The 12,580-nt window shown below is 39.3% G+C and overlaps 1 protein-coding gene across 5 annotated transcripts in view; it reads right to left on the bottom strand.

The window, feature by feature from the left end:
- LOC113970728 (bifunctional heparan sulfate N-deacetylase/N-sulfotransferase 3) overlaps window positions 1-11,223 on the bottom strand; it is a 136,497-nt gene extending 125,274 nt beyond the window's left edge. For all 5 annotated transcript variants that reach the window (XR_003535304.1, XR_003535305.1, XR_003535307.1 and 2 more), the window contains exons 1-2: window positions 11,141-11,223; window positions 7,656-7,792 (exon numbers count right to left, since the gene is read on the bottom strand). The gene's annotated coding sequence lies outside the window, so the exon portion shown is untranslated. The remainder of the gene's footprint in view (window positions 1-7,655; window positions 7,793-11,140) is intronic.
- Window positions 11,224-12,580: the final 1,357 nt, after the last annotated feature.

Below are 12,580 nucleotides of genomic sequence, written 5' to 3'. Positions count from 1 at the left end.
GTGTGGGCACTGTTCCCCCTGTTCCCACTGTCCCTGCCAGGCTGGGCAGGTGAGGGGCTCCAGGAGCTGTGGGCTGGGGAAGTTTTCCCCGGCTGTTTGTGACTGGCAGCTGCTCCGGAGTTTCCCTCTGTGGGCTCCAGGGGCTGCCATGAGGGACACGATGCCATTTCACCTCTGTGAGGTTCGACCATCCCTTCCCCTCCACACAAACCTACACACACCCACAGCCACCCCCAGGTGACCCAAAAATTACCAATCCGGTGTCTCACCGCAAGTACGGGAAAACTGCATTACTGCTACCAGCTTCCTGTACCAGAGAGCTTCAAACTGAAGGACAATAAAGTATCTTTAACACTTTACAATAAGGGATCACAATGACTTAGATTCATATAGAAAGTGTTACTGCAGTTAATGCAAGAGCTTAGGAACCTAATCTAATAAAGAAATATACACCTGTGGTATTAAAGGCAGAATTCACCTCTTAACACGAGTTGTCTATAAAGTGTGTATCTGCACTCTGTTCAGACATGGCGTGATTCTGCTTCACAAACTGAGATTTCTCTTTAGGATGCCATTAACTACAGCCTAAAAATTTTTTTTTCTTCATTTACTAAAAAAGGAATGCAGATGACAAGCTCAGATACAGATATAATCCATACCTACACATGGGCAGCTGAATCCTGTCTTAATGTTGTAAGAAGTTTTGAAAAGAGGGTGCATAATCAAGATTTTTTGCTTTAACATTTATACTACTTTGAGATTTCATGGTTTGCTTTGATATAAAATCAGAATTGGTTGTTGAAGGGAAGGCTTTCATGTATTCAAAGTAAAGAACTTTAATTATGAAAAAATTGTTAGCATGGGTTTGGATTAAAAACAGGTTAAAGGTCATAAATTAGGTCCATGGTTGAATACCAGGTGGGAAACAAGATGGGACATGGTATTGCACTGCCCACATACCTGGTCAGGATTAATTTTGTCACTGAGTAGCTAGAAATAAGAAGCAATAATATTTAAACCAATCTGCTTATAATATGAAGTTTCAATGAAATTGAAATTCTAATATGGATTAAAGAAAATGTTATTAGGGAAGCAGAAAAAAAATAGGTAAGAGTTCCCTCAGGAAAATAAGATTCAGACTGTAACACATACAGGTTAATAGCTGCAGAATGAAAATCCAAAAAAAGGATAATTCAAGAGATGGGAAAACTTGGAAATCAGTAATTTTGAAATAAACCTAGAGGTGATAGTGGAAAGATAATTAGACCTCTATTCGCAACGCAATGTGGAAGTCTGAAAGGTTAATGTAATTTTGTGTTGCGCAGACACACACATTATATAAGCCACAAAGAACTAATACTCTCCTCTCTACAGCCTGACTATACCTGACATATTGCCTTGGGTTCTAAGAAACTCGTTACTGTGATTTAGAAGAGTAACTTATGACACTTAATCTCAATATTTTTTAACAACTAGGTTCAGATGACATTTCTCAAACAGTTTTATGAGGATTTTGTCAACTTTAATAAGCTGTACACCAGAAAAAACAGAATGACTGCATGATCCATAATGACTAACCGTGTTTTCCATCTGATTTTGGTCTATTTTGAAAGTTTTTCAGGCCTAATTCAAACTTTGCTAATTAACATCTCTATAAGGCAAATGTATCAAACAGGATACCTTTCTAACAGAAATACTCTTACAAATGTCATTGCTGACACTGTGTATTTGCCAACAAGCGAGGATCAAGGATGCAATAGATCAGTAATGGTAGAAGAGGAAACGGATAGAAAATAGTTTCTGTAGTTTTAGAATTCTGTCGAAATTCTTTCAGCTCTCACAGTTTCAAAGTGCAACACAACCAAAAAGACTATTATTAATTGGAGGGAAAAGGCTTTTCTTTGCCTTCTGCATCGATGACTGCGGCAACCTTTCCTCTTCTGATGTTCTTAATAACAGATGCAAACAAGCAGAAATCTCTGCTGAAGCTGCTGAGCAGTTCTGCGAGACCATACCTCGGATACAGGAATCAGTAGGTCTTTATTGATTTGTTTCTGCTTAGGTACTTGGTACTTTGATGTGACTCACGGACAACAATACCCATCAAATACAGTCTGTTGAAAAGTTCTTTTCTTTTCTGGAAAAGTTCCTCACCCAGGTTATCAGCATCAACTTTCCTTTTTCTCTCAGTCTTCAAGAAACAAAGCTAAGGCCAACTGTATTATTATTACTTCCCCACCGCTCTACCTCTTCCAGAAATCCAACCGCTGCAGTGAGTACTTCAGGCCCTTACTCATATCTCTGGGAATTTTTGAAATTGCTATTATCCTCTGGGAACTGAATAGTAAAATTTGATACAGTCTTTCAAAATAATTTGAAGTGAGACTTGCTAAGTTCCTAAACTCAGGGTGCTTGTTTGTCAGAATTTTAATCCCTGGGGGTAGGCTGGCTGGAAATTTCAACATGGTATTGATTTTCTCTCTACAGAAGCGAAGCTTCTGTTTGGATCTGCAGCCTCTACCCACACACATTTGAAAAGTAGATGATTGTAATTTTCTAGCTTAAGAGCAGTTCTATAAATACAACCCAACATTCAGTTTTACAGAAGATGATGTGTCTGGAAGAACTATGTGCGCAAGTGTTCTGCTACTGCGAGTGAGTCTTGCTGAGAAAATGGCACCAAAACTCATATTTTCTGTAGCTTTCCAATGTGTCATCAGAAGCCCTTTCAGCAAGGGATTGTGCCATGAAAAATGAATGCGCTACACAATCAAGCTCAAAAGAAATTGTCAAATCAGCGGTTGATTTGCGAGATGAGCCAAGGCTGATGTAAAGCAAAACAAACATTTTTTATCCCTGCTACTTTCAATGAAGCAGGGAATTACACTGCACAACGACACAGAGATAAAGGGGTAAATGCTCTCAGCTACACAACTCCACAGCACTGGGTTCACCACAACACTGGCCACTGTCCGGCCAGCACAAATCTTGTCCTGTGCCACCACCTCACAGACACATCTTCATTTCCCACAGAGCAGCACAGCCCCAGTTCACAAAGGGTTTTCCAATACTCCTTCAACTGAACATAACCTACCAGCTAAAATCTCAACTGCTTTTTAAAATGTTAACTGCTACTAGTGACACTAAAGAATATACTGCTGATGAAAAAGAAAACCTAAACCCACTTCCTTAACCAGGATATATTAGCTCTAATGAACATGTTGTTCTTCACATGGCATTTATTTGAGGAAACTGAGCTGGCTAATTGCACAAAATGTAAGGGAAGATATTTAGTGAAGAGGATTGTGTGACATAAGTGAAATAAATCCCCCTAATCAAATTTCTTTCACATTTTGAGGAAAAGAATCAGTAGAGCATTTTTCTCTTCTTACTCCTCTGCCTTCAAAAAACTCCAGTAGAAGCTAAAAAGAGGTTTCCTTCAGTATTCAGAAGATGTATTTTTTCAGCTAACTCCAGATCATGGATATTTCAAGGTATTTTCTCAATAGAATTCCACAGCCAGGGCTCCTGTTCATCCCCATCACTGTTCAAAAGACTGTCCCATTTCAAAAATCGCTAAAATCTTTCAATTTATTGTCTTTGTACCATGAACTGATTCAGATGAAAATGTGCAAATTCAGAAGTGCTGCATAAAGCAGTGCCCCTACTGGTATTGCTGTTGAGGAGTAATAGCCAAGAGGTTTTTCTCTAGGCTCTTCTACTGTGCTACCCTGGTTGGCAAGTTTTCCTGAGGGGGAAAACATAAATAACATAAAAGGGGAAAAAACCCTCTCCAAAGTATTTCCATCCCAATTGACTGACTTTTCAGATTACAGCACACCAGTTAAATACTTTGTATATGCAAGTTTGAAAAAAAGAAAAGGGTTTTACAGACCACTAAGGCCATATGCGTTGGTTTCAAGCACGTTGGTTCATTTTCTCTAGCTAAAAAAATACACTTGGATCAAGAGACCTTTTGTTATTGCTTCCTGAAAGCAGTTGAAACAAGGGAGAAATGCAGATTTCCACATGCAGAATATGGAAAGGGAGGCTGCACCAGTCCAGGAGCGTTGCACAGCCCACGGAATGTTGATTATCTGTGGTGCCCTGGGAGAGCCCAAGCCAGGCTCATCAGTATGCAGGTGACACTCAGGCATGCCCAGCTCTGCCGTGCTGGATCAGGGCTGCAAAGGGCTCCACAGCCCCTAATGCTCGTCAGATATTCTGGAGGAGAAACCTTGTCAAGCCAATTATCGACCGAGATCTCCTCAGATTGTTTTTGGCACTGATTTATTAAATGAGTTTGGTGTTCATCTCCAGCAGGATGTTTCCAAGCAAAATTTTGTGTCTAAATGAAAGCAGGTGCTTCCCAGCACTTTTTCAGGAGAAAGCTCTCTTTTTGTTTTTATGTTATGGAAAGAATTTGGTGTTTGTTGGGTGGAACAGAGACAGTTTCCTACAAGGTATGCCGGAAAATTAAAACATCCAGATTTGCCAGTTCAAAAGGTGGCTTTCTGCTTAGCATATCCTTTCCCTGACCTTGGGGAGCAGTCCTTGCAGGAAATCTGGGCTCCCTTTCTGACCCGGTCCTGGTTCAGCACTTGCTAAGTTCACACGAAATCCCACAACCAAGCAGTGATCGATACACACCACCCATTTTTTCTCCCCACTATTTGAGCCCTTCACTGAGTTCCCTGTGGCCAAGGCAGTGGTTGGCAAAGGTTTCTTTGTGTGGAAGTAACTTGGTCAAAAGCTCAGCAAAATAGGTTATGTCTACCTGAAAACCCTTTTTCCTCTGTTATCCTGACTCAGATTGGTGACTCTCATCATCTTGACACTACAAGGGATGCTTTCCATGTCTCTCTTACAGCATTTCTACATACTTTATTCACATACACATACAATACACACAACACAGTGCAGGTGGAGGCAAGATTGCTCCTTTTGCTCTCTGATATGAGAGGAAAACAGCACAAAATATAAACATGTGATAGCTGAAGGAATAAATCCTTCTAATTTATTATCTTGGGCTAGCTTTGAAAAGTGTACTGAGGCCTGCCCCAGTCATGTCTGGAAATTGTTTGGGAGGGTGTTAGTCACCTTGGATCTAACCCAGGCTGAGGGCCTTTTGCCAGTTTAACAGTCTGAGCAAGACAGAGTCTATAGTATCCAGTATCCAAAGGTACACTTCAAATGACTGAAACTAAAGTCTAGGCCACATGCTACTCCTCCTCCAAACTCCTAAGTCTCATTTCATCTCCTCTCAGTCTTAGTTTTTCACTAGTCCCCTGACAGAGCTCTGCTGCATGAGCCTGGCTTCAGTTTGTAGATCCTTTCCACCTAAGCATAAACATTTTTTACATATTTCTAATAACCTTCTCCTGCCTCATTTCTCAGAGGGAAAATGGAAAACTCTCCCCCTTTTCCACTCAAAGTCTCCTTCAAACTTTAGTTTCCTCCAGTGCTGCTCCAACCTGACCATACTCCATCCTCAAATGCACCAGGTGAGATCCCTAAAAATCTTCAGTGTTGTATTTCACACCTCACCAGACCTGTGAAGGGTTGCTTAGTAAATACACACAAACTTACATGTCCTAGGCAGTCTTCTGGCTAAGAAGGGCTTGTCCTGAAACAAGCCATTATAGACTGGATACACAAAAGACTATTCACTAAGGGAACTGAGGAGAAACTTCTATGTGTACAGCAGAAAACCAGTCAGTGGAACTGACTGACAAACACAGCAAGAGGGGTTCAATATCTGAGTGTTTTGGAAATGAGTGACATTAAAAGGATGAAGTAATTACATAAAAAAGAGTGGAATACAAACAAGAGAATGGTAAATGGACACAAAGAATATGGACAGACTGTGCTGTCTTTCAGCTCCCCGAGATGTTCCACATAATCATTTACTATTAGCTCTAATTGACTTGGATGCAACAAAAGCACAATGAGACATTTCTGGAGGAGTAAAATGCACACACTGCTTGGTATCAGCACAAAAGCAGCACAACTACTTCGGGAAAGTCATGGCTTGGCAGCTGATGAAAAGAAAGGAGGAGAGAGTTATTCTCTGCATACTTTTCTTAAGTCTCTATGGTACAAATGCCTCACACAAACAACGCCACCTACCTTAAGTGACCACCCCAGGGATAAGGTAATTGAGTTACCTTATAGAGATCAGCACTTAATTAAAGGTCAAACTAAATTGTACTTTGAAACCTCAGCAATATGTTCAAGTTCATTCCTGTGCCAGAAAGCTGCTATTGGATGTGGCTCCCATTGTGCTCTTTACTCCTTTTCATAATCCTCACCTTCTGCTGACCATTTAATCATCACATTTCTCAGCTGAACTCGACATTAATTGATACATCTTCTTACACCATCACATTTTAATAACACAACTCCAATACCAATTTTTTATTGTTAGCCTAGCAATGTCATAGAAAAAGAGGACAGGAAAACAATATACTTCTTGAAAAACAGAGCATGGTGTGTATGTTTGCTCATAACCTGTACGTCCATCACTGTACCCAGTGAGCACTTATTAGAAGTTATTCTCATGCTAAATTATGTGGGGTTTGATGACATGTAAGTATGATTTAGCTTTCATGTTACATGTGCCTAAATATTGTACAGGGAAACAACATTCTTTGTGCAATAGCCTGAAGATATGTGTCACTACAATAGCAAAAGCCTGAAAAATTAATCCTACAAATGAGCCTTGTATCCACTGAACTCTGTTTCTGAATATGAATGAGAGGTACTGATGTTAAAAGTAGCAAAATTAATAAAGAAGGTTAGCAGTAACAGACAAGAGTGTTAATTACATATCACTGAAGTTTATAAACATATTAGTTTTCAGCATTTCAGCAATTTAAAGGCAAGGCATATATTTTGGAAACACAACATTTTAACATTTTAAAACAAACCTACATTTAACCTTTCTATTTTTTTTTCTCCACTTTTCAATTTTAACTCCCAACACTTTGAACCGGATATTAATGCATTCAAACCTAGGACTGTATGTAAGTAATTCCAAGCATATAAATAGATTAATTCTTTTAAAGAAAAAAAGGAAAACTTTGACAAAAGCAACATTTTAAAGTTGAATCATAAACACTTACTGACAGTTAAGAATACCTCAGTGTTATGTTTTAAAAGGTGCACAAATGCACTTTGTGTGAACTCATTCAGAAGTCACTGAGGATTTAATCTATAGCACAGAGCTAAGATTCAATCGTGAGCAGTAGGACCAGTAACTGGATAACCAAATTTGATTACAGAGAACTCCCTGAAAGACAAACCTGTCCCTACTATTTGGTTTTGGCTGTTGGGTGTCCTCTGTCAAGTCCCTGACTGCAGCATGGCTGCTGCAGCTACATGTGGCTTGTCTTGCCAGAGTACAAGATGAAAAGGGAAGATGAACTCAGTGCAGCCAGAGAAGGACAAAGCAAGGCTTGGACCCAGTTTCCTATTCTAAGAGCCCAGGGAAGCACAGCTGGCTGCAAGTATCACACCCTGTGTCACTTCCTGGGGTTGAATAGGACCTGCTGTTCCACAGAGTGGTGTACGGGCTCTCTGAATGCCGAACAGGAGAGAAGACAGAGCAAAGCAGGCTGGAAATGCCAGTTTGACATTGATTTTGTTTTACTTACGGCTTGAATTCTTTGTTTTGAAAACGCCTGATGTCACGGCCCCGCTGTGCCTGGCAGATACAAAGCACGGGGCATCCCCAGGCAAACAGCAGCTGATCTCGGTGTCACAGGCAGGCAGACAGGTACAGAATGCAGCCCTTAAAACAGAAATCAATAGGTTTGACTGCACCGCCATCCAGGTTAATGAATATTTATCATTCCCTACTGATTCTTCTCATTTTAGCCTATTTTGTTTTTTTAAACAAACAGGAAACCTGCTTGTTCAGGAGTCTTTGGTAATTTAGATACAGTGCTTTTTAAACAGTTATAGAAAACCTCTGCCATGCATATCACCAACCTGTAGCCACACACTGTGTTTGTATGTACATGTCCATCAGGAGAAATTATCTCAGTTTCAGTCAGTTGTGGAATGACTTGCTGTGGGTGGATCAGTAACTGAACTCTTAACAGTTTGAGATATGGCATTCTATGCACCATGACAGAAAATAATGATGTATCTTTAAAAATTCTTTTAAAAATTATTTTCACCCATTTAAATTGTTATTTCAGAGCTGATTTGGGGAAACATACAGGGGAGAGTTGGCAGGTCATTTATTTCACCAATCTCTCTATATAATAATATAGATTAACTGTTAACAAGGTACAGGAAAAAATAATAAAAAATGATACATTAAATAGTCTGGTGGCTTGGGGAGCCACTCCAGCAACCTGTGCTGCAGTTCCGTTTACTACACTGCCCCATGGCACACATTGCAACATATTTCACATCATTCATGCTGAGCTTAAATGACTTCTGAAATGACTTATAGAAATCACTGCCAATGAAAGGCCTTTCTGGAAAGCAACTCAGTTATCCACAAATCTGGGGAGGATCCTGAGGGAGACAAGGGAACCAGAACACACAGGCCTTCAAAAGACCAGCCCAAGGACCTTCTTGCTCCAGCACTTACTGCAATTAATGGAAGCCTTTCCTCTCATTTCTATAAGCTTTTGTGTCACACATCATTACCATAATTCCAGATGTTTTCACTCCCATTGACATAGGTGTGGTCATGACTTTGGACAAACATCCCACAGACTGACTCCACCTAGACAGAGCCTCATCATGCATTACACTACAGGATTAAACAATCTCCACATTGCTTTCCAATACTAAAGTGTTTATTCCCTGAGAAACACTGTACTACTTTTGAGACACATCACAACCAATAATCTTGAATTTGACACAGACTTTTTTTTTTAAGCTATAACTTCCTAATATCTAATGCAGCAGAACCACTACAGTACATATGAACAGTGACATGAGGAAGTGCCATAGCCCAAAACAGCTTTTAGACTATCTTATGCTTTCAGAGCCACAGTTACAAAGCTGAGATTTTTGTGTAGTCTGCAACATTTGTCAAAAGTTTAACATTACTGCAGCTGTTTTCTGTTCAGGCAGGGTTTTTTCCATCTGCCCCAAGGTGGAGTTCATTTGAATGCCATCTTCTCACCCTGGCAAGATCCTCAGTGGCCGATCAGTGCATTTTAATGCAAGACAAATTCTGGCTGTGATTATATAACCCTGTCTTACACTTGGGACAAAAATAATAACGAGAACAGAAAATGTATCTGCTCTATTCTTCTGACTGTGCCAGTTTTTTTCCTAATGGTCAGTTATGCAAGTGTCCCATGGGAATCTTTCATAGTAATTTCACTGCAATGAACATAGTCAGCTCAAAAGACTTTTTTTTCCCCACCCCAAGGAATCATAAAAATGAGAGATGCCGGAGTTGCTAGGTCACCTTACCCTTTCTTCTGCTATATTCTACACTTCAGATTATGTTCCATGCAGTATTATTTATTACTGGTCTGCCACTGAAAGAATTTCTGTGATTTAGATCACTGAAATCCCATGGGAGGGAAGTGGCCAGAAAATTATTTACTTCAGATAACAATCTAGTTTATGCTCCTTGATAAAACAAAACATTCACATAAATACATTCATGTCAACAGTTTCAGTCACAAAAGATTGTGGTTATAAAGTAGTTCTTCGGCACTGTTCCCATTCTGATGGTTTTTGGATCTGCTAGTTGTCTTTTTTTTTTTTAAACAAGGTCAAGGAGATCATAAATGTGAAATAAATCAAGAAATTATAGCAAGGTTTTGCTTGAAAAATGGATTATCAGTGAGTCACTGAGCTAACAAATACCATTTGGAATGGAGGGCAGATAAAACTCAACTGATTCAAATGCCAAATAAACTGGTTCTTACTGCAATAATTTCTTTATTACTTTTATATTTAAAGAAAGAGCTAAGTTTCTCTATTTTCCAATAAGAGCAGGAATGACTGTGTAAGGTATGAAAAGATAACCAGATTAGCAGTTGGCAATATTTCCCAAGATTTTTAATATTTTTGGAAAATGATGAAACAGATGGAAAGGCTGCATGACTATAGGTTAAATCCAGAAACAGTGGAGGAGGTAGATTATGCCCAATTAAAGAGAGATCAAAATTAGGATGCAGGACTCTAGAATGGGAACATTTGTGGGAAATGGAGAAGCTTTCATGCTGCAGTCACTCGTTCCTAGTACTGCACTAGGGGAACTAGGAACAACCTTTTTAGGTTGGCCTCGCTTAAACAAAGTGAATTAGCAAAAGGTCCTTCCATTAAACGACATATATTCACCAAGTTAGTTCACAAAAATTCTTCCACTGGCAAATACTGAATGTTTTTAAAAGAAGTCCTCCAATTTATACTCTACTTTTTATTTCCTTTCTCAGCAAAACACCAAAATCATAAATACACAAAACCATTTCCAAACTGCCTTTGTGCCGAAACTGAGAAACGTAACTTCGGAGCTCAACTTTGAAAAACTCAAAACCTTAAAACTTACCTTTTATTCATCATAGTGACATACATGAAGTGGTACTGATTTATTTCGCATAAAAATAAGGCTTGCTAAAATTTAAACAACATTTTTAAAGCAGAAAGTGCTCAATACAGAGCACAGAAGAATGTTTTCAAACTGCTGGTTGCATACACAGATGTCAGGATGGGCTATTTATGCAGTCAATTCAGTGACAGTGGAATAATATTAAAATATGCCATTTGAGAGAAATGCACCAGGGGCCTGCTTAGCAGGAGTTCTGCACTAATGAAGTTGCTAAAACTAGTTGGAATAATTGCTATTATCTTTTTCTATCAGCAAAGCTCTGGAAATCTCAGATGAAATCAAACATCGAAACAGTTAATTCACTTACAGGAAAAATTCCAAGCTAAAGATTACCAAAGCTGGCTGTATTTTTCAGCATCTCAGGACTAATGTGGCACACGGATCTGCTGATGGCTCTAGACAAAACAACTGCCAGTGCAGTGCTGACTCGGAACTAAATGATACACTGAGAAAGAAGTAATAAAGCTGAGTTGAAACACAACACCCATATGGACATCAGCTGCTCCAGTCACAAGAGAATTACCCATTAAACCAGAAAAACCTGCTTACCTTCTCTGGTGCTGCAAAGTTTAATAACAAATGTTTGTAAACAGTTCTTAGATGGAGGGGATGAAAACTGCGATGAACTTACAAACAAAAGGAAAAAGTATTTTATTGACTTGCACAAAAGCTGAGGTTGCAACATTACTACTTTTAGAGTAAGTGCCGTTAGTAATACAAAAGCTACTTCAGTGAAGAACCTGAAAAATCTGTGTGGCTTACTATAATTGGAACTTCATACCGAATTTCAAGTTTCAGCTCTAAGATCTGCAAACTACAGCAAGCAAAAGCAGTTTGGGTGTTTGGCAGTAATTTACTCCCAACTGCACTAGCTCTGAACAGCACCAGTCAGAACCTGGGCCTCCAAAGCTCGGTGCAAACTATATGGGAAGTGCTTACAGCCCACTCAAAGGTAGCACAATAATGGGAAGAAAGGGAGAGGGAAGTCACTGAGAGTACAAGTGGAATGTATATCTAAGTGCAGAGCCCCAAATCATTTCAATGTTTCATTTCTGAAGTGAAGAACTCTGCTAGAAAAAAAAAAAAAGCTCAATCCAGACAGATTCCAGGGCCTGTCACAGCACAGTGAATCTCTGGGAAATCTGGAAAATGGACAGAAATCATAATACTCTCCCCACCCAGCCCCAATGGATGTTCATGCATTTTTCCTGCCATTTAAAACAAATTCTCTAAATTTCTTTCCAGAACAACTGTTACATATTCTGTGTGATATCCCTTAATTTGATATTCAGCACAAGTAACTTCACTTTGCTTCCAAATGTCTGTGGACTACAGATGTTGGATTGTGAATTTTCACTGTGCTACTAAAGCTGTCAAGGGTTGGGCTGGACATGTTGGAGAGAGCTGGAATTTCTGGTACATTCAGACAATTCTCCTTGTGAATAAAATGGTACTGACGCCTATTGATTTAAGATTTGAGGGGATCTCAGAAAATCCATACCCATTCCTGACAATTTCCTAGATAAGCTATTCCTCCAAATCCCCTTGTCCTTTTTTCCTCCCTCCTAGCCCACCTGTATCATCAAATATTCAGCTGGCAGGGTGGGCATATGTTCACCAAGATCTGGAGCTCTGCTCTTCACTACTTATTCCTCCCTCAAAACAGAAAGTGTTTTATGTGGAAAGCATCAGGGTGTCACAAGCAGAAGCAACATTTTGGATATCACTGAGATCACAGTGTCTCACTGAGAGCCTTTAGATATTGGTGTGCTTAAGTTGCTTATAGAAAGTTGTCAAGATCACAACTTAAGAGTCATCTAAGTATCTTTTTTATTACGTTTTAATTAACTTGTAATTTGAATCTTACTCTGGCACAAGCATTATTTAAGTGTCAATGAGACTCAATAAAAATACTGAATTTGGTTTTGGGGGGGGAATTAAACTTGTCAGATTCTCCCACCTAAAGACAATAATGTTCAAAAGAACAAA

This window comes from Neopelma chrysocephalum, unplaced genomic scaffold, assembly GCF_003984885.1.
Source record: "Neopelma chrysocephalum unplaced genomic scaffold, ASM398488v2 Primary Assembly neopelma1_78, whole genome shotgun sequence".
Lineage (NCBI taxonomy): Eukaryota > Metazoa > Chordata > Aves > Passeriformes > Pipridae > Neopelma > Neopelma chrysocephalum.
The sequence above is the reverse complement of the archived record's forward strand: the minus strand, read 5'-3'. Positions and strand labels throughout refer to the sequence as shown.